The following is a 25,557-nucleotide window of genomic DNA, read 5'->3' on the forward strand; positions in this document are numbered from 1 at the left end:
TAGTGATGCCTTGCTACGCAAGCACCACTAACTAGAATGTACATTTCCTGAAGAAAATGTGAGTGGTGCTTGCCGTGGCAAAAAAATCCTCTCGGATGCTATGTTGTGTGTACTGGATTCTCACCCGAAACAAAAGAGGCCACCCCCAAGTCTATACGATGTTGTGGAGCTGAGATATGTCCTATTCATGTGTTTGTACGGTTGCTAGGGTACTCTATATGGTTGCTATGGAGTGGCTATACAATTTATGGGGTGACATTTAAAGACTATTTGCCAGTCTGAGTGAAAAGACCCAACCCCCATGCCTCTACGATGTTCTGATGCAGAGATATAGGTCCTTGTAAACGGTTGCTAGGGTACTCTGTTTGGTTGCTATGGAGGGGCTTGGCAGCATCCAATGATGATACTGCTTGTCTGTATGAATGATATAAACCAACCCCCATGTCTCTAGGATGTTCTGAGGCAGAGATATAGGTCTTGGTAAACGGTTGCTAGGGTACTCTGTTTGGTTGCTATGGAGGGGTTTGGCAGCATACAATGATGATACTGCTTGTCTGTATGAATGATATAAACCAACCCCCATGCCTCTATGATGTTCTGAAGCAGAGATATAGGTCTTGGTATACGGTTGCTAGGGTACTCTGTTTGGTTGCTAAGGGGGTTTGGCAGCATCCAATGATGATACTGCTTGTCAGTATGAATGATATAAACCAACCCCCATGCCTCTATGATGTTCTGAAGCAGAGATATAGGTCTTGGTATACGGTTGCTAGGGTACTCTGTTTGGTTGCTAGGGGGGCTTGGCAGCATCCAATGATGATACTGCTTGTCTGTATGAATGATATAAACCAACCCCCATGTCTCTACGATGTTCCGAAGCAGAGATATAGGTCTTGGTATACGGTTGCTAGGGTACTCTGTTTGGTTGCTAGGGGGGCTTGGCAGCATCCAATGATGATACTGCTTGTCTGTATGAATGATATAAACCAACCCAAATGTCTCTACGATGTTCCGAAGCAGAGATATAGGTCTTGGTATACGGTTGCTAGGGTACTCTGTTTGGTTGCTAGGGGGGCTTGGCAGCATCCAATGATGATACTGCTTGTCTGTATGAATGATATAAACCAACCCCCATGTCTCTATGATGTTCTGAAGCAGAGATATAGGTCTTGGTATATGGTTGCTAGGGTACTCTGTTTGGTTGCTAGGGGGGCTTGGCAGCATCCAATGATGATACTGCTTGTCTGTATGAATGATATAAATCAACCCCCATGTCTCTATGATGTTCTGAGGCAGAGATATAGGTCTTGGTAAACGGTTGCTAGGGTACTCTGTTTGGTTGCTATGGAGGGGCTTGGCAGCATCCAATGATGATACTGCTTGTCTGTATGAATGATATAAACCAACCCCCATGTCTCTATGATTTTCTGAAGCAGAGATATAGGTCTTGGTAAACGGTTGCTAGGGTACTCTGTTTGGTTGCTATGGAGGGGCTTGGCAGCATCCAATGACAATATGTCAAAGGCTGCTTGTCAGTATGAATTATATAAACCAACCCCCATGCCTCTATGATGTTCTGAGGCAGAGATATCGGTCTTGGTTAACGGTTGCTAGGCTGCTTGATAATGGTTGCTAGGGCGTGGCTAGGAAGTGTTGAAGGTGACTTGTGATTGGCTGTTGATGCCCCGAGTCAAACAAACCCCCCTCGTGTTTCTATGACACTTCTATCAAAAGATATCCCTTTGATCTCTTTCAATTGAAGTCTATGGGATCAGTTGCTAGGGAGTTCTAAATGGTTGCTAGGGCGTGGCTTCATAGGTTGACAATCATCCTGAGATAGTGATTGGCTGTCTGAGTAAATTGAGCCCACCCCCTTTTCTCTGAGACACTGTGAGCCAGAGCTATGGTCAATACAAAATCCCTATGCAATTTCCCATTGTAAGAGAAACACATGAGTTTTATGGGACGTCCCTCCCCATTATAAGTCAATGGGGAAATTTGAGGAAATTTGGGGAGCTCTAGCGCCCCAGGGGTACAACTTACACCCCATTGCGATGTGTCATCTTACAGGGCCTGTCAGCCTCTTCAAATGTGGTGACACACGAGTTTCTACGAAATCCTCGCTCAGAGTTATGACTCGTTAAAAATTTTAGCAATGTTAAGTCTATGGGAATTTTTTCGCTACTTTTTCGCCCCTGGGGCGAACACCGCACCCCCGACCCCTTAGAAAAGATATAGCACACCATTCCCGAATAAGCCGCACGTTTTGACACCTCATTCATGGGTCTGTGACAAACGGTGCGGGAGGAGTAGCGCGCCAAAATGTTGTCCGGAATAATAAGAATAAAGAATAATAATAAACCGTTCCTGGGTGTATAGTATATATACGCCTTGCTAAATAAGCTCCACGAATATTAATGAGTATGGAGAATAACAATATTGATGCCTTGCTTCGCAAGGCCCACTAATAAGTATGTTTGAGAGTGATGGTGATGCCTTGCTGCGCAAGGCATCACTAAAAAGCGTTCTGAGGTAAGATAGTAATAGTGATGCCTTGCTTCGCAAGCACCACTAATAAGCCATTCCTGGGTTACATAGTATATATACGCCTTGCTAAACAAGCTCCACGAATATTAATAAGTATGGAGAATGACAATATTGATGCCTTGCTTCGCAAGGCACACTAATAAGTATGTTTGAGAGTGATGGTGATGCCTTGCTTCGCAAGGCATCACTAAAACCGTTCTGGGGCAAGATAGTAATAGTGATGCCTTGCTACGCAAGCACCACTAACTAGAATGTACATTTCCTGAAGAAAATGTGAGTGGTGCTTGCAGTGGCAAAAAAATCCTCTCGGATAATGCAAAAAAGCCAAGCAACATGTCTGTAGGATGTTCTGGGGCTGAGATATGGCTTATTCATGTGTTTGTACGGTTACTAGGGTACTGTAAATGGTTACTAGGGTGTGGCTATACAGTTTATGGTTTTATATTTAAAGAATAATGGCCAGTCTGAGTCAAAAGAGACCACCCTCATGTCTGTACGATGTTCTGGGGCTGAGATATGGATTGTTAATGTTGATATATGGTTGCTAGGGTGCTGTAGCTGGTTGCTAGGGCGTGGCTATGAAGTTTGAATGTCACTAGTTATTAGCTGCTTGATAGGCCGATTCAAATGAGACCAGCCCCAAGTCTATGTGATGTTCTGAGGCGGAGATATGATCACATAAACCTCTTCTCCATGTTAAGTCAATGGGGACTTGATTGGGACGATTTTTTTCCCGCCGAAAAATAACATCATACACCCGATCGCTTAGAAGAGATATAGCACACCTCTCCTCAAAAAGTCGCACGATTTGACACCTCATTCATGGGTCTACGACAAACGGTGCCGGAGGAGTAGCACGCCAAAGTTTCGTCAAGGTGAATAGTAATCACAACACTAGAATGTACATTTCCTGAAGAAAATGTGAGTGGTGCTTGCCGTGGCAAAATTCGCCACCCGGATAATGCAAAAAAGCCAAGCAACATGTCTGTAGGATGTTCTGGGGCTGAGATATAGGTCTGGGTAAACGGTTGCTAGGGTACTCTGTTTGGTTGCTATGGAGTGGCATGGCAGCATCCAATGATGATACTGCTTGTCATAATGAATGATATAAACCTACCCCCATGTCTCTATGTTGTTCTGAGGCTGAGATATAAGTCTTGGTAAACGGTTGCTAGGGTAGTCTTTTTGGTTGCTATGGAGTGGCATGGCAGCATCCAATGATGATACTGCTTGTCAGTATGAATGATATAAACCAACCCCCATGTCTGTATGATGTTCTGAGGCAGAGATATAGGTCTTGGTAAACGGTTGCTAAGGTACTCTGTTTGGTTGCTATGGAGTGGCTTGGCAGCATCCAATGATTATACTACAAAGGCTGCTTGTCAGTATGAATGATATAAACCAACCCCCATGCCTCTATGATGTTCTGAGGCAGAGATATAGGTGTTGGTAAACAGTTGCTAGGTTACTCTGTTTGGTTGCTATGGAGGGGCTTGGCAGCATCCAATGATGATACTGCTTGTCAGTATGAATGATATAAACCAATCCCCATGTCTCTATGATGTTCTGAGGTAGAGATATAGGTCTTGGTAAACGTTTGCTAAGGTATTCTGGGTGGTTGCTAGGGTGTTGCTAGGCGGTTGCTAAGGTGTTCTGGGTGGTTGCTAGGGCGTTTCTAGGCGGTTGCTAAGGTGTTCTGGGCGGTTGCTAGGCGGTTGCTAAGGTATTCTGGGTGGTTGCTAGGGTGTTGCTAGGTGGTTGTTAAGGTATTCTGGGTGGTTGCTAGGGCGTTGCTAGGCGTTTGCTAAGGTGTTGTGGGCGGTTGCTAAGGTATTCTGGGTGGTTGCTAGGGCGTTGCTAGGCGGTTGCTAAGGTGTTCTGGTCGGTTGCTAGGCGGTTGCTATGGTGTTCTGGGTGGTTGCTAGGGCGTTGCTAGGCGGTTGCTAAGGTATTCGGAGTGGTTGCTAGGGTGTTGCTAGGTGGTTGCTAAGGTATTCTGGGTGGTTGCTATGGTGTTGCTAGGCGGTTGCTAAGGTATTCTGGGTGGTTGCTAGGGCGTTGCTAGGCGGTTGCTAAGGTATTCTGGGTGGTTGCTAGGGCGTTGCTAGGTGGTTGCTAAGGTATTCGGAGTGGTTGCTAGGTGGTTGCTAAGGTATTCTGGGTGGTTGCTATGGTGTTGCTAGGCGGTTGCTAAGGTATTCTGGGTGGTTGCTAGGGCGTTGCTAGGCGGTTGCTAAGGTATTCGGAGTGGTTGCTAGGGTGTTGCTAGGTGGTTGCTAAGGTATTCTGGGTGGTTGCTATGGTGTTGCTAGGCGGTTGCTAAGGTATTCTGGGTGGTTGCTAGTGCGTTGCTAGGCGGTTGCTAAGGTGTTCTGGGCGGTTGCTAGGCGGTTGCTAGGGTGTTCTAGGTGGTTGCTAGGGCGTTGCTAGGCGGTTGCTAAGGTATTCGGAGTAGTTGCTAGGGTGTTGCTAGGTGGTTGCTAAGGTATTCTGGGTGGTTGCTATGGTGTTGCTAGGCGGTTGCTACGGTATTCTGGGTGGTTGCTAGGGCGTTGCTAGGCGGTTGCTAAGGTATTCTGGGTGGTTGCTAGGGCGTTGCTAGGTGGTTGCTAAGGTATTCGGAGTGGTTGCTATGGTGTTGCTAGGCGGTTGCTAAGGTGTTCTGGGCGGTTGCTAGGCGGTTGCTAAGGTATTCTGGGTGGTTGCTAGGGCGTTGCTAGGCGGTTGCTAAGGTCTTCTGGGTGGTTGCTAGGCATTGCTAAGGTATTGTGGGTGGGTGCTATGTTGTTGTTAGGCAGTTGTCAATTGTCACAAATGGTTACTATGGAGTTTTTATAGAGTTGTTAGCATGTTCTCAGCCTGATTTAGCTGTTAGCTAATCATTATTAGCATGTAGCTATTCACTGCTAGCATGTGTAGCATGTTGAAAGTCCAGTTTGGTAGCATGAGCCAAAAGACCCAACCCCCATGTTTCTATGATGTTCTGATGCAGAGATATAGGTCTTGGTAAACGGTTGCTAGGGTACTCTGTTTGGTTGCTATGGAGTGGCTTGGCAGCAGCCAATGATGATACTGCTTGTCAGTATGAATGATATAAACCAACCCCCATGTCTCTATGATGTTCTGAGGCAGAGATATAGGTTTTGTTAAACGGTTGCTAGGTTACTCTGTTTGGTTGCTATGGAGGGGCTTGGCAGCATCCAATGACATTACTCTAAAGGCTGCTTGTCAGTATGAACGATATAAACCAACCCCCATGCCTCTATAATGTTCTGAGGCAGAGATATAGGTCTTGGTAAACGGTTGCTAGGCTGCTTGATAATGGTTGCTAGGGCGTGGCTAGGAAGTGTTGAAGGTGATTTGTGATTGGCTGTTGATGCCCCGAGTCAAACAAACCCACCCTCGTGTTTCTATGACACTTCTATCCAAAGATATCCCTTTGATCTCTTTCAATGGAAGTCTATGGGATCAGTTGCTAGGGAGCTCTAAATGGTTGCTAGGGCGTGGCTTCATAGGTTGACAATCATCCTGAGATAGTGATTGGCTGTCTGAGTAAATTGAGCCCACCCCCTTGTCTCTGAGACACTGTGAGCCAGAGCTGTGGTCAATACAAAATCCCTATGCAATTTCCCATTGTAAGAGAAACACATGAGTTTTATGGGACGTCCCTCCCCATTATAAGTCAATGGGGAAATTTGAGGAAATTTGGGGAGCTCTAGCGCCCCAGGGGTACAACTCACACCCCATTGAGATGTGTCATCTTACAGGGCCTGTCAGCCTCTTCAAATGTGGTGAACCACGAGTTTCTCCGAAATCCTCGCTCGGAGCTATGAGGGGTCAAAGTTTCCGCAATGTTAAATCCCATTGACTTTTCGGCGACTTTTTCGCCCCTGGGGCGAACATCGCACCCCCGATCCCTTAGAAAAGATATAGCACACCATTCCCGTATAAGGCGGTCGATTTGACGCCTCATTCATGGGTCTGTGACAAAATTTGTGGGAGGAGAAGCGCGCCGAAAAAGCGTCCAGAAGAATAATAAGTATTATAACTAGAATGTACATTTCCTGAAGAAAATGTGAGTGGTGCTTGCCGTGGCAAAAAAATCCTCTCGGATGCTATGTTGTGTGTACTGGATTCTCACCCGAAACCAAAGAGGCCACCCCCAAGTCTGTACGATGTTGTGGAGCTGAGATATGTCCTATTCATGTGTTTGTACGGTTGCTAGGGTACTCTATATGGTTGCTATGGAGTGGCTATACAATTTATGGGGTGACATTTAAAGACTATTTGCCAGACTGAGTCAAAAGACCCAACCCCCATGCCTCTACGATGTTCTGATGCAGAGATATAGGTCCTTGTAAACGGTTGCTAGGGTACTCTGTTTGGTTGCTATGGAGGGGCTTGGCAGCATCCAATGATGATACTGCTTGTCTGTATGAATGATATAAACCAACCCCCATGTCTCTAGGATGTTCTGAGGCAGAGATATAGGTCTTGGTAAACGGTTGCTAGGGTACTCTGTTTGGTTGCTATGGAGGGGTTTGGCAGCATCCAATGATGATACTGCTTGTCTGTATGAATGATATAAACCAACCCCCATGCCTCTATGATGTTCTGAAGCAGAGATATAGGTCTTGGTATACGGTTGCTAGGGTACTCTGTTTGGTTGCTAGGGGGGCTTGGCAGCATCGAATGATGATACTGCTTGTCTGTATGAATGATATAAACCAACCCCCATGTCTCTACGATGTTCCGAAGCAGAGATATAGGTCTTGGTACACGGTTGCTAGGGTACTCTTTTTGGTTGCTAGGGGGGCTTGGCAGCATCCAATGATGATACTGCTTGTCTGTATGAATGATATAAACCAACCCCCATGTCTCTATGATGTTCTGAGATAGAGATATAGGTCTTGGTATATGGTTGCTAGGGTACTCTGTTTGGTTGCTAAGGGGGCTTGGCAGCATCCAATGATGATACTGCTTGTCTGTATGAATGATATAAACCAGCCCCCATGTCTCTATGATGTTCTGAAGCAGAGATATAGGTCTTGGTATATGGTTGCTAGGGTACTCTGTTTGGTTGCTAAGGGGGCTTGGCAGCATCCAATGATGATACTGCTTGTCAGTATGAATGATATAAACCAACCCCCATGTCTGTACGATGTTCTGATGCAGAGATATAGGTCTTGGTAAACGGTTGCTAGGGAACTCTGGTTGGTTGCTATGGAATGTTTTGGCAACATTCAATTATGATACTGCTTGTCAGTATGAATGATATAAACCAACCCCCATGTCTCTACGATGTTCTGATGCAGAGATATAGGTCTTGTTATACGGTTGCTAGGGTACTCTGTTTGGTTGCTATGGAGTGGCTTGGCAGCATCCAATGATGATACTCCAAAGGCTGCTTGTCAGTATGAATGATATAAACCAACCCCCATGCTTCTATGATGTTCTGAGGCAGAGATATAGGTCTTGTAAAACGGTTGCTAGGCTGCTTGATAATGGTTGCTAGGGCGTGGCTAGGAAGTGTTGACGGTGATTTATGATTGGCTGTTGATGCCCAGAGTCAAACAAACCCACCCTCGTGTTTCTATGTCACTTCTATCCAAAGATATCCCTTTGATCTCTTTCAATGGTAGTCTATGGGATCAGTTGCTAGGGAGCTCTAAATGGTTGCTAGGGCGTGGCTTCATAGGTTGACAATCATCCTGAGATAGTGATTGGCTGTCTGAGTAAATTGAGCCCACCCCCTTGTCTCTGAGACACTGTGAGCCAGAGCTATGGTCAATTCAAAATCCCTATGCAATTTCCCATAGTAAGAGAAACACATGAGTTTTATGGGACGTCCCTCCCCATAGTAAGTCAATGGGGCAAATTTAGGCAGCTCTGCACCCCAGGGGTACAACTCACACCCCATTGCGATGTGTCATCTTAAAGGGCCTGTCAGCCTCTTCAAATGTGGTGACACACAAGTTTCTACGAAATCCTCGCTTAGAGTTATGACTTGTTAAATGTTTTTTACATTTTTCCCAATGTTAAGTCTATGGGATTTTTTTCGCTACTTTTTCGCCCCTGGGGCGAACACCGCACCCCCGACCCCTTAGAAAAGATATAGCACACCATTCCCGAATAGGCCGCACGTTTTGACACCTCATTCATGGGTCTGTGACGAAAAATGTGGGAGGAGTAGCGGGACAAAATGTTGTCCGGAATAAGAATAATAAAAATAAACCGATATGGGGTGAGATATTAATATTTAGGGCTTGCTACGCAAGCCCCACTAATATTAATAAGTATGGAGAATAACAATATTGATGCATTGCTTCACAAGCAACACTAATAGGTATGTTTGAGAGTGATGGTGATGCCTTGCTGCGCAAGGCATCACTAAAACTCGTTCTGGGGCTAGATAGTAATAGTGATGCCTTGCTACGCAAGCACCACTAACTAGAATGTACATTTCCTGAAGAAAATGTGAGTGGTGCTTGCCGTGGCAAAATTCGCCACCCGGATAATGCAAAAAAGCCAAGCAACATGTCTGTAGGATGTTCTGGGGCTGAGATATGGCTTATTCATGTGTTTGTACGGTTACTAGGGTACTGTAAATGGTTACTAGGGTGTGGCTATACAGTTTATGGTTTGATATTTAAAGAATATTGGCCAGTCTGAGTCAAAAGAGACCACCCTCATGTTTGTACGATGTTCTGGGGCTGAGATATGGCTTGTTAATGTTGATATATGGTTGCTAGGGTGCTGTAGCTGGTTGCTAGGGCGTGGCTATGAAGTTTGAATGTCAGTAGTTATTAGCTGCTTGATAGGCCGATTCAAATGAGACCAGCCCCAAGTCTCTGTGATGTTCTGATGCGGAGATATGATCACATAAACCTCTTCTCCATGTTAAGTCAATGGGGACTTGATTGGGACGATTTTTTTCCCGCCGAAAACTAACATCATACACCCGATCGCTTAGAAGAGATATAGCACACCTCTCCTCAATAAGTCGCACGATTTAACTTCTCATTCATGGGTCTACAACAAACGGTGCCGGAGGAGTAGCAAGCCAAAGTTTCGTCAAGGTGAATAGTAATCACAACACTAGAATGTACATTTCCTGAAGAAAATGTGAGTGGTGCTTGCCGTGGCAAAAAAATCCTCTCGGATGCTATGTTGTGTGTACTGGATTCTCACCCGAAACAAAAGAGGCCACCCCCAAGTCTATACGATGTTGTGGAGCTGAGATATGTCCTATTCATGTGTTTGTACGGTTGCCAGGGTACTCTATAAGGTTGCTATGGAGTGGCTATACAATTTATGGGGTGACATTTAAAGACTATTTGCCAGTCTGAGTCAAAAGACCCAACCCCCATGCCTCTACGATGTTCTGATGCAGAGATATAGGTCCTTGTAAACGGTTGCTAGGGTACTCTGTTTGGTTGCTATGGAGGGGCTTGGCAGCATCCAATGATGATAGTGCTTGTCTGTATGAATGATATAAACCAACCCCCATGTCTCTATGATGTTCTGAAGCAGAGATATAGGTGTTGGTATACGGTTGCTAGGGTACTCTGTTTGGTTGCTAGGGGGGCTTGGCAGCATCCAATGATGATACTGCTTGTCTGTATGAATGATATAAACCAACCCCCATGTCTCTACGATGTTCCGAAGCAGAGATATAGGTCTTGGTATACGGTTGCTAGGGTACTCTGTTTGGTTGCTAGGGGGCTTGGCAGCATCCAATGATGATACTGCTTGTCTGTATGAATGATATAAACCAACCCCCATGTATCTATGATGTTCTGAGGCAGAGATATAGGTCTTGGTATATGGTTGCTAGGGTACTCTGTTTGGTTGCTATGGAGTGTTTTGGCAACATTCAATGATGATACTGCTTGTCAGTATGAATGATATAAACCAACCCCCATGTCTGTATGATATTGTGATGCAGAGATATAGGTCTTGGTAAACGGTTGCTAGGGAACTCTGTTTGGTTGCTATGGAGTGTTTTGGCAAAATTCAATGGTGATACTGCTTGTCAGTATGAATGATATAAACCAACCCCCATGTCTCTACGATGTTCTGATGCAGAGATATAGGTCTTGTTATACGGTTGCTAGGGTACTCTGTTTGGTTGCTATGGAGTGGCTTGGCAGCATCCAATGATGATACTGCTTGTCAGTATGAATGATATAAAAACTCGCCACCCGGATGCTACTGGGATGCTAAAAAGTCAACCCCCATGTCTGTACGATGTTCTGAGGCAGAGATATAGGTCTTGGTAAAAGGTTGCTAGGGTACTCTGTTTGGTTGCTATGGATTGGCTTTGTAGCATCCAATGATGATACTGCTTGTCAGTATGAATGATATAAACCAACCCCCATGTCTCTATCATGTTCTGATGCAGAGATATAGGTGTTGGTATACGGTTGCTAGGGTACTCTGTTTGGTTGCTATGGAGTGGCATGGCAGCATCCAATGATTATACTGCTTGTCAGTATGAATGATATAAACCAACCCCCATGTCTCTATGATGTTCTGAGGCAGAGATATAGGTCTTGGTAAACGGTTGCTAAGGTTTTCTGGGTGGTTGCTAGGGTGTTGCTAGGCGGTTGCTAGGGTGTTCTGGGTGGTTGCTTGGGCGTTGCTAGGCGGTTGCTATTGTGTACTGGGTGATTGCTAGGTGGTTGCTAAGGTATTCTTGTTGGTTGCTAGGGCGTTGCTAGGCGGTTGCTAAGGTGTTCTGGGTGGTTGTTAGGGTGTTGCTAGGCAGTTGCTAAGGTATTCGGAGTGGTTGCTAGGGTGTTGCTAGGTGGTTGCCAAGGTATTCTGGGTGGTTGCTAGGGCGTTGCTAGGCGGTTGCTAAGGTATTTTGGGTGGTTGCTAGGCGGTTGCTAGGGTGTTCTGGGTGGTTGCTAGGGCGTTGCTAGGCGGTTGCTAAGGTATTCGGAGTGGTTGCTAGGGTGTTGCTAGGTGGTTGCTATGGTATTCTGGGTGGTTGCTAGGGCGTTGCTAGGCGGTTGCTAAGGTACTCGGAATGGTTGCTAGGGTGTTGCTAGGTGGTTGCTATGGTATTCTGGGTGGTTGCTATGGTGTTGCTAGGCGGTTGCTAAGGTATTCTGGGTGGTTGCTAGGGCGTTGCTAGGCGGTTGCTAAGGTATTTTGGGTGGTTGCTAGGCGGTTGCTAGGGTGTTCTGGGTGGTTGCTAGGGCGTTGCTTGGCGGTTGCTAAGGTACTCGGAGTGGTTGCTAGGGTGTTGCTAGGTGGTTGCTATGGTATTCTGGGTGGTTGCTATGGTGTTGCTAGGCGGTTGCTAAGGTATTCTGGGTGGTTGCTAGGGCGTTGCTACGCGGTTGCTAAGGTGTTCTGGGCTGTTGCTAGGTGGTTGCTAAGGTATTTTGGGTGGTTGCTAGGGCGTTGCTAGGCGGTTGCTAAGGTATTCTGGGTGGTTGCTAGGGCGTTGCTAGGCGGTTGCTAAGGTGTTCTGGGCGGTTACTAGGCGGTTGCTAAGGTATTCTGGGTGGTTGCTAGGGCGTTGCTAGGCGGTTGCTAAGGTATTCTGGGTGGTTGCTAGGGCGTTGCTAGGCGGTTGCTAAGGTACTCGGAGTGGTTGCTAGGGTGTTGTTAGGTGGTTGCTATGGTATTCTGGATGGTTGCTATGCTGTTGCTAGGCGGTTGCTAAGGTATTCTAGGTGGTTGCTATGGCGTTGCTAGGCGGTTGCTAAGGTGTTCTGGGCGGTTGCTAGGCGGTTGCTAAGGTGTTCTGGGCAGTTGCTAGGCATTGCTAAGGTATTGTGGGTGGTTGCTATGTTGTTGTTAGGCAGTTGTCAATTGTCACAAATGGTTACTATGGAGTTTTTATAGAGTTGTTAGCATGTTCTCAGCCTGATTTAGCAGTTAGCTAATCATTATTAGCATGTAGCTATTCACTGCTAGCATGTGTAGCATGTTGAAAGTCCAGTTTGCTAGCATGAGCCAAAAGACCCAACCCCCATGTCTCTATGATGTTCTGATGCAGAGATATAGGTCTTGGTAAACGGTTGCTAGGGTACTCTGTTTGGTTGCTATGGAGTGGCTTGGCAGCATCCAATGGATACTGCTTGTCAGTATGAATGATATAAACCAACCCCCATGTCTGTATGATGTTCTGATGCAGAGATATAGATCTTGGTAAACGGTTGCTAGGGTACTCTGTTTGGTTGCTATGGCGTGGCTTGGCAGCATCCAATGATGATACTCCAAAGGCTGCTTGTCAGTATGAATGATATAAACCAACCCCCATGCCTCTATAATGTTCTGAGGCAGAGATATAGGTCTTGGTAAATGGTTGCTAGGCTGCTTGATAATGGTTGCTAGGGCGTGGCTAGGAAGTGTTGAAGGTGATTTGTGATTGGCTGTTGATGCACCGAGTCAAACAAACCCACCCTCGTGTTTCTATGACACTTCTATCCAAAGATATCCCTTTGATCTCTTTCAATGGAAGTCTATGGGATCAGTTGCTAGGGAGCTCTAAATGGTTGCTAGGGCGTGGCTTCATATGTTGACAATAATCCTGAGATAGTGATTGGCTGTCTGAGTAAATTGAGCCCACCCCCTTGTCTCTGAGACACTGTGTGCCAGAGCTATGGTCAATACAAAATCCCTATGCAATTTCCCATTGTAAGAGAAACACATGCGTTTAATGGGACGTCCCTCCCCATTATAAGTCAATGGGGAAATTTGAGGAAATTTGGGGAGCTCTAGCGCCCCAGGGGTACAACTTATACCCCATTGCGATGTGTCATCTTACAGGGCCTGCCAGCCTCTTCAGATGTGGTGACACACGAGTTTCTCCGAAATCCTCGCTCAGAGCTATGAGGGGTCAAAGTCTCCGCAATGTTAAATCCCATTGACTTTTCGGTTACTTTTACGCCCCTGGGGCGAACATCGCACCCCCGATCCCTTAGAAAAGATATAGCACACCATTCCCGTATAGGCCGGTCGATTTGACGCGTCATTCATGGGTCTGTGACAAAATTTGTGGGAGGAGAAGCGCGCCGAAAAAGTGTCCAGAAGAAGAAGAATAATAATAAGCCATTCCTGGGTTACATAGTATATATACGCCTTGCTAAACAAGCTCCACGAATATTAATTAGTATGGAGAATAACAATTTTGATGCCTTGCTTCGCAAGGCCCACTAATAAGTATGTTTGAGAGTGATGGTGATGCCTTGCTGCGCAAGGCATCACTAAAACCGTTCTGGGGCAAGATAGTAATAGTGATGCCTTGCTACGCAAGCACCACTAACTAGAATGTACATTTCCTGAAGAAAATGTGAGTGGTGCTTGCCGTGGCAAAAAAATCCTCTCGGATGCTATGTTGTGTGTACTGGATTCTCACCCGAAACCAAAGAGGCCACCCCCAAGTCTGTACGATGTTGTGGAGCTGAGATATGTCCTATTCATGTGTTTGTACGGTTGCTAGGGTACTCTATATGGTTGCTATGGAGTGGCTATACAATTTATGGGGTGACATTTAAAGACTATTTGCCAGACTGAGTCAAAAGACCCAACCCCCATGCCTCTACGATGTTCTGATGCAGAGATATAGGTCCTTGTAAACGGTTGCTAGGGTACTCTGTTTGGTTGCTATGGAGGGGCTTGGCAGCATCCAATGATGATACTGCTTGTCTGTATGAATGATATAAACCAACCCCCATGTCTCTAGGATGTTCTGAGGCAGAGATATAGGTCTTGGTAAACGGTTGCTAGGGTACTCTGTTTGGTTGCTATGGAGGGGTTTGGCAGCATCCAATGATGATACTGCTTGTCTGTATGAATGATATAAACCAACCCCCATGCCTCTATGATGTTCTGAAGCAGAGATATAGGTCTTGGTATACGGTTGCTAGGGTACTCTGTTTGGTTGCTAGGGGGGCTTGGCAGCATCGAATGATGATACTGCTTGTCTGTATGAATGATATAAACCAACCCCCATGTCTCTACGATGTTCCGAAGCAGAGATATAGGTCTTGGTACACGGTTGCTAGGGTACTCTTTTTGGTTGCTAGGGGGGCTTGGCAGCATCCAATGATGATACTGCTTGTCTGTATGAATGATATAAACCAACCCCCATGTCTCTATGATGTTCTGAGATAGAGATATAGGTCTTGGTATATGGTTGCTAGGGTACTCTGTTTGGTTGCTAAGGGGGCTTGGCAGCATCCAATGATGATACTGCTTGTCTGTATGAATGATATAAACCAGCCCCCATGTCTCTATGATGTTCTGAAGCAGAGATATAGGTCTTGGTATATGGTTGCTAGGGTACTCTGTTTGGTTGCTAAGGGGGCTTGGCAGCATCCAATGATGATACTGCTTGTCAGTATGAATGATATAAACCAACCCCCATGTCTGTACGATGTTCTGATGCAGAGATATAGGTCTTGGTAAACGGTTGCTAGGGAACTCTGGTTGGTTGCTATGGAATGTTTTGGCAACATTCAATTATGATACTGCTTGTCAGTATGAATGATATAAACCAACCCCCATGTCTCTACGATGTTCTGATGCAGAGATATAGGTCTTGTTATACGGTTGCTAGGGTACTCTGTTTGGTTGCTATGGAGTGGCTTGGCAGCATCCAATGATGATACTCCAAAGGCTGCTTGTCAGTATGAATGATATAAACCAACCCCCATGCTTCTATGATGTTCTGAGGCAGAGATATAGGTCTTGTAAAACGGTTGCTAGGCTGCTTGATAATGGTTGCTAGGGCGTGGCTAGGAAGTGTTGACGGTGATTTATGATTGGCTGTTGATGCCCAGAGTCAAACAAACCCACCCTCGTGTTTCTATGTCACTTCTATCCAAAGATATCCCTTTGATCTCTTTCAATGGTAGTCTATGGGATCAGTTGCTAGGGAGCTCTAAATGGTTGCTAGGGCGTGGCTTCATAGGTTGACAATCATCCTGAGATAGTGATTGGCTGTCTGAGTAAATTGAGCCCACCCCCTTGTCTCTGAGACACTGTGAGCCAGAGCTATGGTCAATTCAAAATCCCTATGCAATTTCCCATAGTAAGAGAAACACATGAGTTTTATGGGACGTCCCTCCCCATAGTAAGTCAATGGGGCAAATTTAGGCAGCTCCTGCACCCCAGGGGTACAACTCACACCCCATTGCGATGTGTCATCTTAAAGGGCCTGTCAGCCTCTTCAAATGTGGTGACACACAAGTTTCTACGAAATCCTCGCTTAGAGTTATGACTTGTTAAATGTTTTTTACATTTTTCCCAATGTTAAGTCTATGGGATTTTTTTCGCTACTTTTTCGCCCCTGGGGCGAACACCGCACCCCCGACCCCTTAGAAAAGATATAGCACACCATTCCCGAATAGGCCGCACGTTTTGACACCTCATTCATGGGTCTGTGACGAAAAATGTGGGAGGAGTAGCGGGACAAAATGTTGTCCGGAATAAGAATAATAAAAATAAACCGATATGGGGTGAGATATTAATATTTAGGGCTTGCTACGCAAGCCCCACTAATATTAATAAGTATGGAGAATAACAATATTGATGCATTGCTTCACAAGCAACACTAATAGGTATGTTTGAGAGTGATGGTGATGCCTTGCTGCGCAAGGCATCACTAAAACTCGTTCTGGGGCTAGATAGTAATAGTGATGCCTTGCTACGCAAGCACCACTAACTAGAATGTACATTTCCTGAAGAAAATGTGAGTGGTGCTTGCCGTGGCAAAAAAATCCTCTCGGATGCTATGTTGTGTGTACTGGATTCTCACCCGAAACAAAAGAGGCCACCCCCAAGTCTGTAGGATGTTGTGGAGCTGAGATATGTCCTATTCATGTGTTTGTACGGTTGCTTGGGTACTCTATATGGTTGCTATGGAGTGGCTATACAATTTATGGGGTGACATTTAAAGACTATTTGCCAGTCTGAGTCAAAAGACCCAACCCCCATGCCTCTACGATGTTCTGATGCAGAGATATAGGTCCTTGTAAACGGTTGCTAGGGTACTCTGTTTGGTTGCTATGGAGGGGCTTGGCAGCATCCAATGATGATACTGCTTGTCTGTATGAATGATATAAACCAACCCCCATGCCTCTATGATGTTCTGAAGCAGAGATATAGGTCTTGGTATACGGTTGCTAGGGTACTCTGTTTGGTTGCTATGGAGGGGTTTGGCAGCATCCAATGATGATACTGTTTGTCTGTATGAATGATATAAACCAACCCCCATGCCTCTATGATGTTCTGAAGCAGAGATATAGGTCTTGGTATACGGTTGCTAGGGTACTCTGTTTGGTTGCTAGGGGGGCTTGGCAGCATCCAATGATGATACTGCTTGTCTGTATGAATGATATAAACCAACCCCCATGTCTCTATGATGTTCTGAGGCAGAGATATAGGTCTTGGTATATGGTTGCTAGGGTACTCTGTTTGGTTGCTAAGGGGGCTTGGCAGCATCCAATGATGATACTGCTTGTCTGTATGAATGATATAAACCAACCCCCATGTCTCTATGATGTTCTGAAGCAGAGATATAGGTCTTGGTATATGGTTGCTAGGGTACTCTGTTTGGTTGCTAAGGGGGCTTGGCAGCATCGAATGATGATACTGCTTGTCTGTATGAATGATATAAACCAACCCCCATGCCTCTATGATGTTCTGATGCAGAGATATAGGTCTTGGTATACGGTTGCTAGGGTACTCTGTTTGGTTGCTAGGGGGGCTTGGCAGCATCCAATGATGATACTGCTTGTCTGTATGAATGATATAAACCAACCCCCATGTCTCTACGATGTTCCGAAGCAGAGATATAGGTCTTGGTATACGGTTGCTAGGGTACTCTGTTTGGTTGCTAGGGGGGCTTGGCAGCATCCAATGATGATACTGCTTGTCTGTATGAATGATATAAACCAACCCCCATGTCTCTATGATGTTCTGAGGCAGAGATATATGTCTTGGTAAACGGTTGCTAAGGTTTTCTGGGTGGTTGCTAGGGTGTTGCTAGGCGGTTGCTAGGGTGTTCTGGGTGGTTGCTAGGGCGTTGCTAGGCGGTTGCTATTGTGTTCTGGGTGATTGCTAGGTGGTTGCTAAGGTATTCTTCTTGGTTGCTAGGGCGTTGCTAGGCGGTTGCTAAGGTGTTCTGGGTGGTTGTTAGGGTGTTGCTAGGCAGTTGCTAAGGTATTCGGAGTGGTTGCTAGGGTGTTGGTAGGTGGTTGCTAAAGTATTCTGGGTGGTTGCTAGGGCGTTGCTAGGCGGTTGCTAAGGTATTTTGGGTGGTTGCTAGGCGGTTGGTAGTGTGTTCTGGGTGGTTGCTAGGGCGTTGCTAGGCGGTTGCTAAGGTATTCGGAGTGGTTGCTAGGGTGTTGCTAGGTGGTTGCTATGGTATTCTGTGTGGTTGCTATGGTGTTGCTAGGCGGTTGCTAAGGTATTCTGGGTGGTTGCTAGGGCGTTGCTAGGTGGTTGCTATGGTATTCTGGGTGGTTGCTATGGTGTTGCTAGGCGGTTGCTAAGGTATTCTGGGTGGTTGCTAGGGCGTTGCTAGGCGGTTGCTAAGGTGTTCTGGGCGGTTGCTAGGCGGTTGCTAAGGTATTCTGGGTGGTTGCTAGGGTGTTGCTAGGCGGTTGCTAAGGTATTTTGGGTGGTTGCTAGGCGGTTGCTAGGGTGTTCTGGGTGGTTGCTAGGGCGTTGCTAGGCGGTTGCTAAGGTACTCGGAGTGGTTGCTAGGGTGTTGCTAGGTGGTTGCTATGGTATTCTGGGTGGTTGCTATGGTGTTGCTAGGCGGTTGCTAAGGTATTCTGGATGGTTGCTAGGGCGTTGCTAGGCGGTTGCTAAGGTATTTTGGGTGGTTGCTAGGCGGTTGCTAGGGTGTTCTGGGTGGTTGCTAGGGCGTTGCTAGGCGGTTGCTAAGGTACTCTGAGTGGTTGCTAGGGTGTTGCTAGGTGGTTGCTATGGTATTCTGGGTGGTTGCTATGGTGTTGCTAGGCGGTTGCTAAGGTATTCTGGGTGGTTGCTAGGGCGTTGCTAGGCGGTTGCTAAGGTGTTCTGGGCGGTTGCTAGGTGGTTGCTAAGGTATTTTTGGTGGTTGCTAGGGCGTTGCTAGGCGGTTGCTAAGGTGTTCTGGGCGGTTGCTAGGCATTGCTAAGGTATTGTGGGTGGTTGCTATGTTGTTGTTAGGCATTTGTCAATTGTCACAAATGGTTACTATGGAGTTTTTATAGAGTTGTTAGCATGTTCTCAGCCTGATTTAGCTGTTAGCTAATCATTATTAGCATGTAGCTATTCAATGCTAGCATGTGTAGCATGTTGAAAGTCCAGTTTGCTAGCATGAGCCAAAAGACCCAACCCCCATGTCTCTATGATGTTCTGATGCAGAGATATAGGTCTTGGTAAACGGTTGCTAGGGTACTCTGTTTGGTTGCTATGGAGTGGCTTGGCAGCAGCCAATGATGATACTGCTTGTCAGTATGAATGATATAAACCAACCCCCATGTCTCTATGATGTTCTGAGGCAGAGATATAGGTTTTGTTAAACGGTTGCTAGGTTACTCTGTTTGGTTGCTATGGAGAGGCTTGGCAGCATCCAATGACATTACTCTAAAGGCTGCTTGTCAGTATGAATGATATAAACCAACCCCCATGCCTCTATAATATTCTGAGGCAGAGATATAGGTCTTGGTAAACGGTTGCTAGGCTGCTTGATAATGGTTGCTAGGGCGTGGCTAGGAAGTGTTGATGGTGATTTATGATTGGCTGTTGATGCCCCGAGTCAAACAAACCCACCCTCGTGTTTCTATGACACTTCTATCCAAAGATATCCCTTTGATCTCTTTCAATGGAAGTCTATGGGATCAGTTGCTAGGGAGCTCTAAATGGTTGCTAGGGGGTGGCTTCATAGGTTGACAATCATCCTGAGATAGTGATTGGCTGTCTGAGTAAATTGAGCCCACCCCCTTGTCTCTGAGACACTGTGTGCCAGAGCTATGGTCAATACAAAATCCCTATGCAATTTCCCATACTAAGAGATACACGAGCTTAACGGGACATCCTCCCCATAGACAATGAATGGGGTCAAATTTTGGGCAGCTCCTGCACCCCAGGGGTACAACTTATACCCCATTGCGATGTGTCATCTTACTGGGCCTGTCAGCCTCTTCAAATGTGGTAAGTCACGAGTTTCTACGAAATCCTCGCTCGGAGCTACGAGGGGTCAAAATTCGTCGCAATGTTAAGTCAATGGGATTTTTCGGCTACTTTTTCGCCCCTGGGGCGAACATCGCACCCCCGACCTCTTAGAAAAGATATAGCACACCATTCCCGTATAGGCCGGTCGATTTGACGCCTCATTCATGGGTCTGTGACAAAATTTGTGGGAGGAGTAGCGCGCCGAAAAAGTGTCCAGAATAAAGAATAAGAATAACTAGAATGTACATTTCCTGAAGAAAATGTGAGTGGTGCTTGCCGTGGCAAAAAAATCCTCTCGGATGCTATGTTGTGTGTACTGGATTCTCACCCGAAACAAAAGAGGCCACCCCCAAGTCTATACGATGTTGTGGAGCTGAGATATGTCCTATTCATGTGTTTGTACGGTTGCTAGGGTACTCTATATGGTTGCTATGGAGTGGCTATACAATTTATGGGGTGACATTTAAAGACTATTTGCCAGTCTGAGTCAAAAGACCCAACCCCCATGCCTCTGCGATGTTCTGATGCAGAGATATAGGTCCTTGTAAACGGTTGCTAGGGTACTCTGTTTGGTTGCTATGGAGGGGTTTGGCAGCATCCAATGCTGATACTGCTTGTCTGTATGAATGATATAAACCAACCCCCATGTCTCTATGATGTTCTGAGGCAGAGATATAGGTCTTGGTATGTGGTTGCTAGGGTACTCGGTTTGGTTGCTAAGGGGGCTTGGCAGCATCCAATGATGATACTGCTTGTCTGTATGAATGATATAAACCAACCCCCATGCCTCTATGATGTTCTGAGGCAGAGATATAGGTCTTGGTATATGGTTGCTAGGGTACTCTGTTTGGTTGCTAGGGGGGCTTGGCAGCATCCAATGATGATACTGCTTGTCTGTATGAATGATATAAACCAACCCCCATGTCTCTACGATGTTCCGAAGCAGAGATATAGGTCTTGGTACACGGTTGCTAGGGTACTCTGTTTTGTTGCTAGGGGGGCTTGGCAGCATCCAATGATGATACTGCTTGTCTGTATGAATGATATAAACCAACCCCCATGTCTCTATGATGTTCTGAGGCAGAGATATAGGTCTTGGTAAACGGTTGCTAGGGTACTCTGTTTGGTTGCTAGGGGGGCTTGGCAGCATACAATGATGATACTGCTTGTCTGTATGAATGATATAAACCAACCCCCATGTCTCTACGATGTTCCGAAGCAGAGATATAGGTCTTGGTACACGGTTGCTAGGGTACTCTGTTTGGTTGCTAGGGGGGCTTGGCAGCATCCAATGATGATACTGCTTGTCTGTATGAATGATATAAACCAACCCCCATGTCTCTATGATGTTCTGAGGCAGAGATATAGGTCTTGGTAAACGGTTGCTAGGGTAGTCTGTTTGGTTGCTATGGAGGGGCTTGGCAGCATCCAATGATGATACTGCTTGTCTGTATGAATGATATAAACCAACCCCCATGCCTCTATGATGTTCTGAGGCAGAGATATAGGTCTTGGTATATGGTTGCTAGGGTACTCTGTTTGGTTGCTAAGGGGGCTTGGCAGCATCCAATGATGATACTGCTTGTCTGTATGAATGATATAAACCAACCCCCATGCCTCTATGATGTTCTGAAGCAGAGATATAGGTCTTTGTATACGGTTGCTAGGGTACTCTGTTTGGTTGCTAGGGGGGCTTGGCAGCATCCAATGATGATACTGCTTGTCTGTATGAATGATATAAACCAACCCCCATGTCTCTATGATGTTCTGAGGCAGAGATATAGGTCTTGGTAAACGGTTGCTAGGGTACTCTGTTTGGTTGCTATGGAGGGGCTTGGTATCATCCAATGATGATACTGCTTGTCAGTATGAATGATATAAACCAACCCCCATGTCTCTACGATGTTCCGAAGCAGAGATATAGGTCTTGGTAAACGGTTGCTAGGCTGCTTGATAATGGTTGCTAGGGCGTGGCTAGGAAGTGTTGACGGTGATTTGTGATTGGCTGTTGATGCCCCGAGTCAAATAAACCCACCCTCGTGTTTCTCTGACACTTCTATCCAAAGATATCCCTTTGATCTCTTTCAATGGAAGTCTATGGGATCAGTTGCTAGGGAGCTCTAAATGGTTGCTAGGGCGTGGCTTCATAGGTTGACAATCATCCTGAGATAGTGATTGGCTGTCTGAGTAAATTGAGCCCACCCCCTTGTCTCTGAGACACTGTGAGCCAGAGCTATGGTCAATACTAAATCCCTATGCAATTTCCCATAGTAAGAGAAACACATGAGTTTTATGGGACGTCCCTCCCCATTATAAGTCAATGGGGAAATTTGAGGAATTTTGGGGAGCTGTAGCGCCCCAGGGGTACAACTTATACCCCATTGCGATGTGTCATCTTACAGGGCCTGCCAGCCTCTTCAAATGTGGTGACACACGAGTTTCTACGAAATCCTCTCTCAGAGTTATGACTCGTTAAAATTTTTCCCAATGTTAAGTCTATGCGATTTTTTTCGCTACTTTTTCGCCCCTGGGGCGAACATCGCACCCCCGATCCCTTAGAAAAGATATAGCACACCATTCCCGATTAAGCCGCACGTTTTGACGCCTCATTCATGGGTGTGTGACAAACGGTGCGGGAGGAGTAGCGCGTCAAAATGTTGTGTGGAAAAAGAATAATAATAAACCGATCCTGGGTTACATAGTATATATACGCCTTGCTAAACAAGCTCCACGAATATTAATAAGTATGGAGAATAACAATATTGATGCCTTGCTTCGCAAGGCCCACTAATAAGTATGTTTGAGAGTGATGGTGATGCCTTGCTGCGCAAGGCATCACTAAAAAGCGTTCTGGGGCAAGATAGTAATAGTGATGCCTTGCTTCGCAAGCACCACTAATAAGCCGTTCCTGGGTTACATAGTATATATACGCCTTGCTAAACAAGCTCCACGAATATTAATTAGTATGGAGAATAACAATATTGATGCCTTTCTTCGCAAGGCCCACTAATAAGTATGTTTGAGAGTGATGGTGATGCCTTGCTTCGCAAGGCATCACTAAAACCGTTCTGGGGCAAGATAGTAATAGTGATGCCTTGCTACGCAAGCACCACTAACTAGAATGTACATTTCCTGAAGAAAATGTGAGTGGTGCTTGCCGTGGCAAAAAAATCCTCTCGGATGCTATGTTGTGTGTACTGGATTCTCACCCGAAACAAAAGAGGCCACCCCCAAGTCTATACGATGTTGTGGAGCTGAGATATGTCCTATTCATGTGTTTGTACGGTTGCTAGGGTACTCTATATGGTTGCTATGGAGTGGCTATACAATTTATGGGGTGACATTTAAAGACTATTTGCCAGTCTGAGTGAAAAGACCCAACCCCCATGCCTCTACGATGTTCTGATGCAGAGATATAGGTCCTTGTAAACGGTTGCTAGGGTACTCTGTTTGGTTGCTATGGAGGGGCTTGGCAGCATCCAATGATGATACTGCTTGTCTGTATGAATGATATAAACCAACCCCCATGTCTCTAGGATGTTCTGAGGCAGAGATATAGGTCTTGGTAAACGGTTGCTAGGGTACTCTGTTTGGTTGCTATGGAGGGGTTTGGCAGCATACAATGATGATACTGCTTGTCTGTATGAATGATATAAACCAACCCCCATGCCTCTATGATGTTCTGAAGCAGAGATATAGGTCTTGGTATACGGTTGCTAGGGTACTCTGTTTGGTTGCTAAGGGGGTTTGGCAGCATCCAATGATGATACTGCTTGTCAGTATGAATGATATAAACCAACCCCCATGCCTCTATGATGTTCTGAAGCAGAGATATAGGTCTTGGTATACGGTTGCTAGGGTACTCTGTTTGGTTGCTAGGGGGGCTTGGCAGCATCCAATGATGATACTGCTTGTCTGTATGAATGATATAAACCAACCCCCATGTCTCTACGATGTTCCGAAGCAGAGATATAGGTCTTGGTATACGGTTGCTAGGGTACTCTGTTTGGTTGCTAGGGGGGCTTGGCAGCATCCAATGATGATACTGCTTGTCTGTATGAATGATATAAACCAACCCAAATGTCTCTACGATGTTCCGAAGCAGAGATATAGGTCTTGGTATACGGTTGCTAGGGTACTCTGTTTGGTTGCTAGGGGGGCTTGGCAGCATCCAATGATGATACTGCTTGTCTGTATGAATGATATAAACCAACCCCCATGTCTCTATGATGTTCTGAAGCAGAGATATAGGTCTTGGTATATGGTTGCTAGGGTACTCTGTTTGGTTGCTAGGGGGGCTTGGCAGCATCCAATGATGATACTGCTTGTCTGTATGAATGATATAAACCAACCCCCATGTCTCTACAATGTTCTGAAGCAGAGATATAGGTCTTGGTATACGGTTGCTAGGGTACTCTGTTTGGTTGCTAGGGGGGCTTGGCAGCATCCAATGATGATACTGCTTGTCTGTATGAATGATATAAATCAACCCCCATGTCTCTATGATGTTCTGAGGCAGAGATATAGGTCTTGGTAAACGGTTGCTAGGGTACTCTGTTTGGTTGCTATGGAGGGGCTTGGCAGCATCCAATGATGATACTGCTTGTCTGTATGAATGATATAAACCAACCCCCATGTCTCTATGATTTTCTGAAGCAGAGATATAGGTCTTGGTAAACGGTTGCTAGGGTACTCTGTTTGGTTGCTATGGAGGGGCTTGGCAGCATCCAATGACAATATGTCAAAGGCTGCTTGTCAGTATGAATTATATAAACCAACCCCCATGCCTCTATGATGTTCTGAGGCAGAGATATCGGTCTTGGTTAACGGTTGCTAGGCTGCTTGATAATGGTTGCTAGGGCGTGGCTAGGAAGTGTTGAAGGTGACTTGTGATTGGCTGTTGATGCCCCGAGTCAAACAAACCCCCCTCGTGTTTCTATGACACTTCTATCAAAAGATATCCCTTTGATCTCTTTCAATTGAAGTCTATGGGATCAGTTGCTAGGGAGTTCTAAATGGTTGCTAGGGCGTGGCTTCATAGGTTGACAATCATCCTGAGATAGTGATTGGCTGTCTGAGTAAATTGAGCCCACCCCCTTTTCTCTGAGACACTGTGAGCCAGAGCTATGGTCAATACAAAATCCCTATGCAATTTCCCATTGTAAGAGAAACACATGAGTTTTATGGGACGTCCCTCCCCATTATAAGTCAATGGGGAAATTTGAGGAAATTTGGGGAGCTCTAGCGCCCCAGGGGTACAACTTACACCCCATTGCGATGTGTCATCTTACAGGGCCTGTCAGCCTCTTCAAATGTGGTGACACACGAGTTTCTACGAAATCCTCGCTCAGAGTTATGACTCGTTAAAAATTTTAGCAATGTTAAGTCTATGGGAATTTTTTCGCTACTTTTTCGCCCCTGGGGCGAACACCGCACCCCCGACCCCTTAGAAAAGATATAGCACACCATTCCCGAATAAGCCGCACGTTTTGACACCTCATTCATGGGTCTGTGACAAACGGTGCGGGAGGAGTAGCGCGCCAAAATGTTGTCCGGAATAATAAGAATAAAGAATAATAATAAACCGTTCCTGGGTGTATAGTATATATACGCCTTGCTAAATAAGCTCCACGAATATTAATGAGTATGGAGAATAACAATATTGATGCCTTGCTTCGCAAGGCCCACTAATAAGTATGTTTGAGAGTGATGGTGATGCCTTGCTGCGCAAGGCATCACTAAAAAGCGTTCTGAGGTAAGATAGTAATAGTGATGCCTTGCTTCGCAAGCACCACTAATAATAAGTTTATTAGGATTTCA

The 25,557-nt window shown here is 45.7% G+C and overlaps 1 long non-coding RNA gene across 1 annotated transcript; it reads left to right on the forward strand.

Moving 5' to 3' along the window:
* The first annotated feature begins 3,261 nt into the window (after positions 1 to 3,261).
* LOC307135705 lies at positions 3,262 to 25,293 on the forward strand. Its single transcript, XR_013817705.1, has 3 exons — positions 3,262 to 3,448; positions 13,836 to 14,552; positions 23,851 to 25,293. It is a non-coding gene; the product is annotated as an uncharacterized lncRNA (long non-coding RNA).
* Positions 25,294 to 25,557: the final 264 nt, after the last annotated feature.

Source organism: Gobio gobio, assembly GCF_949357685.1.
Source record: "Gobio gobio genome assembly, chromosome: 1".
NCBI lineage: Eukaryota > Metazoa > Chordata > Actinopteri > Cypriniformes > Gobionidae > Gobio > Gobio gobio.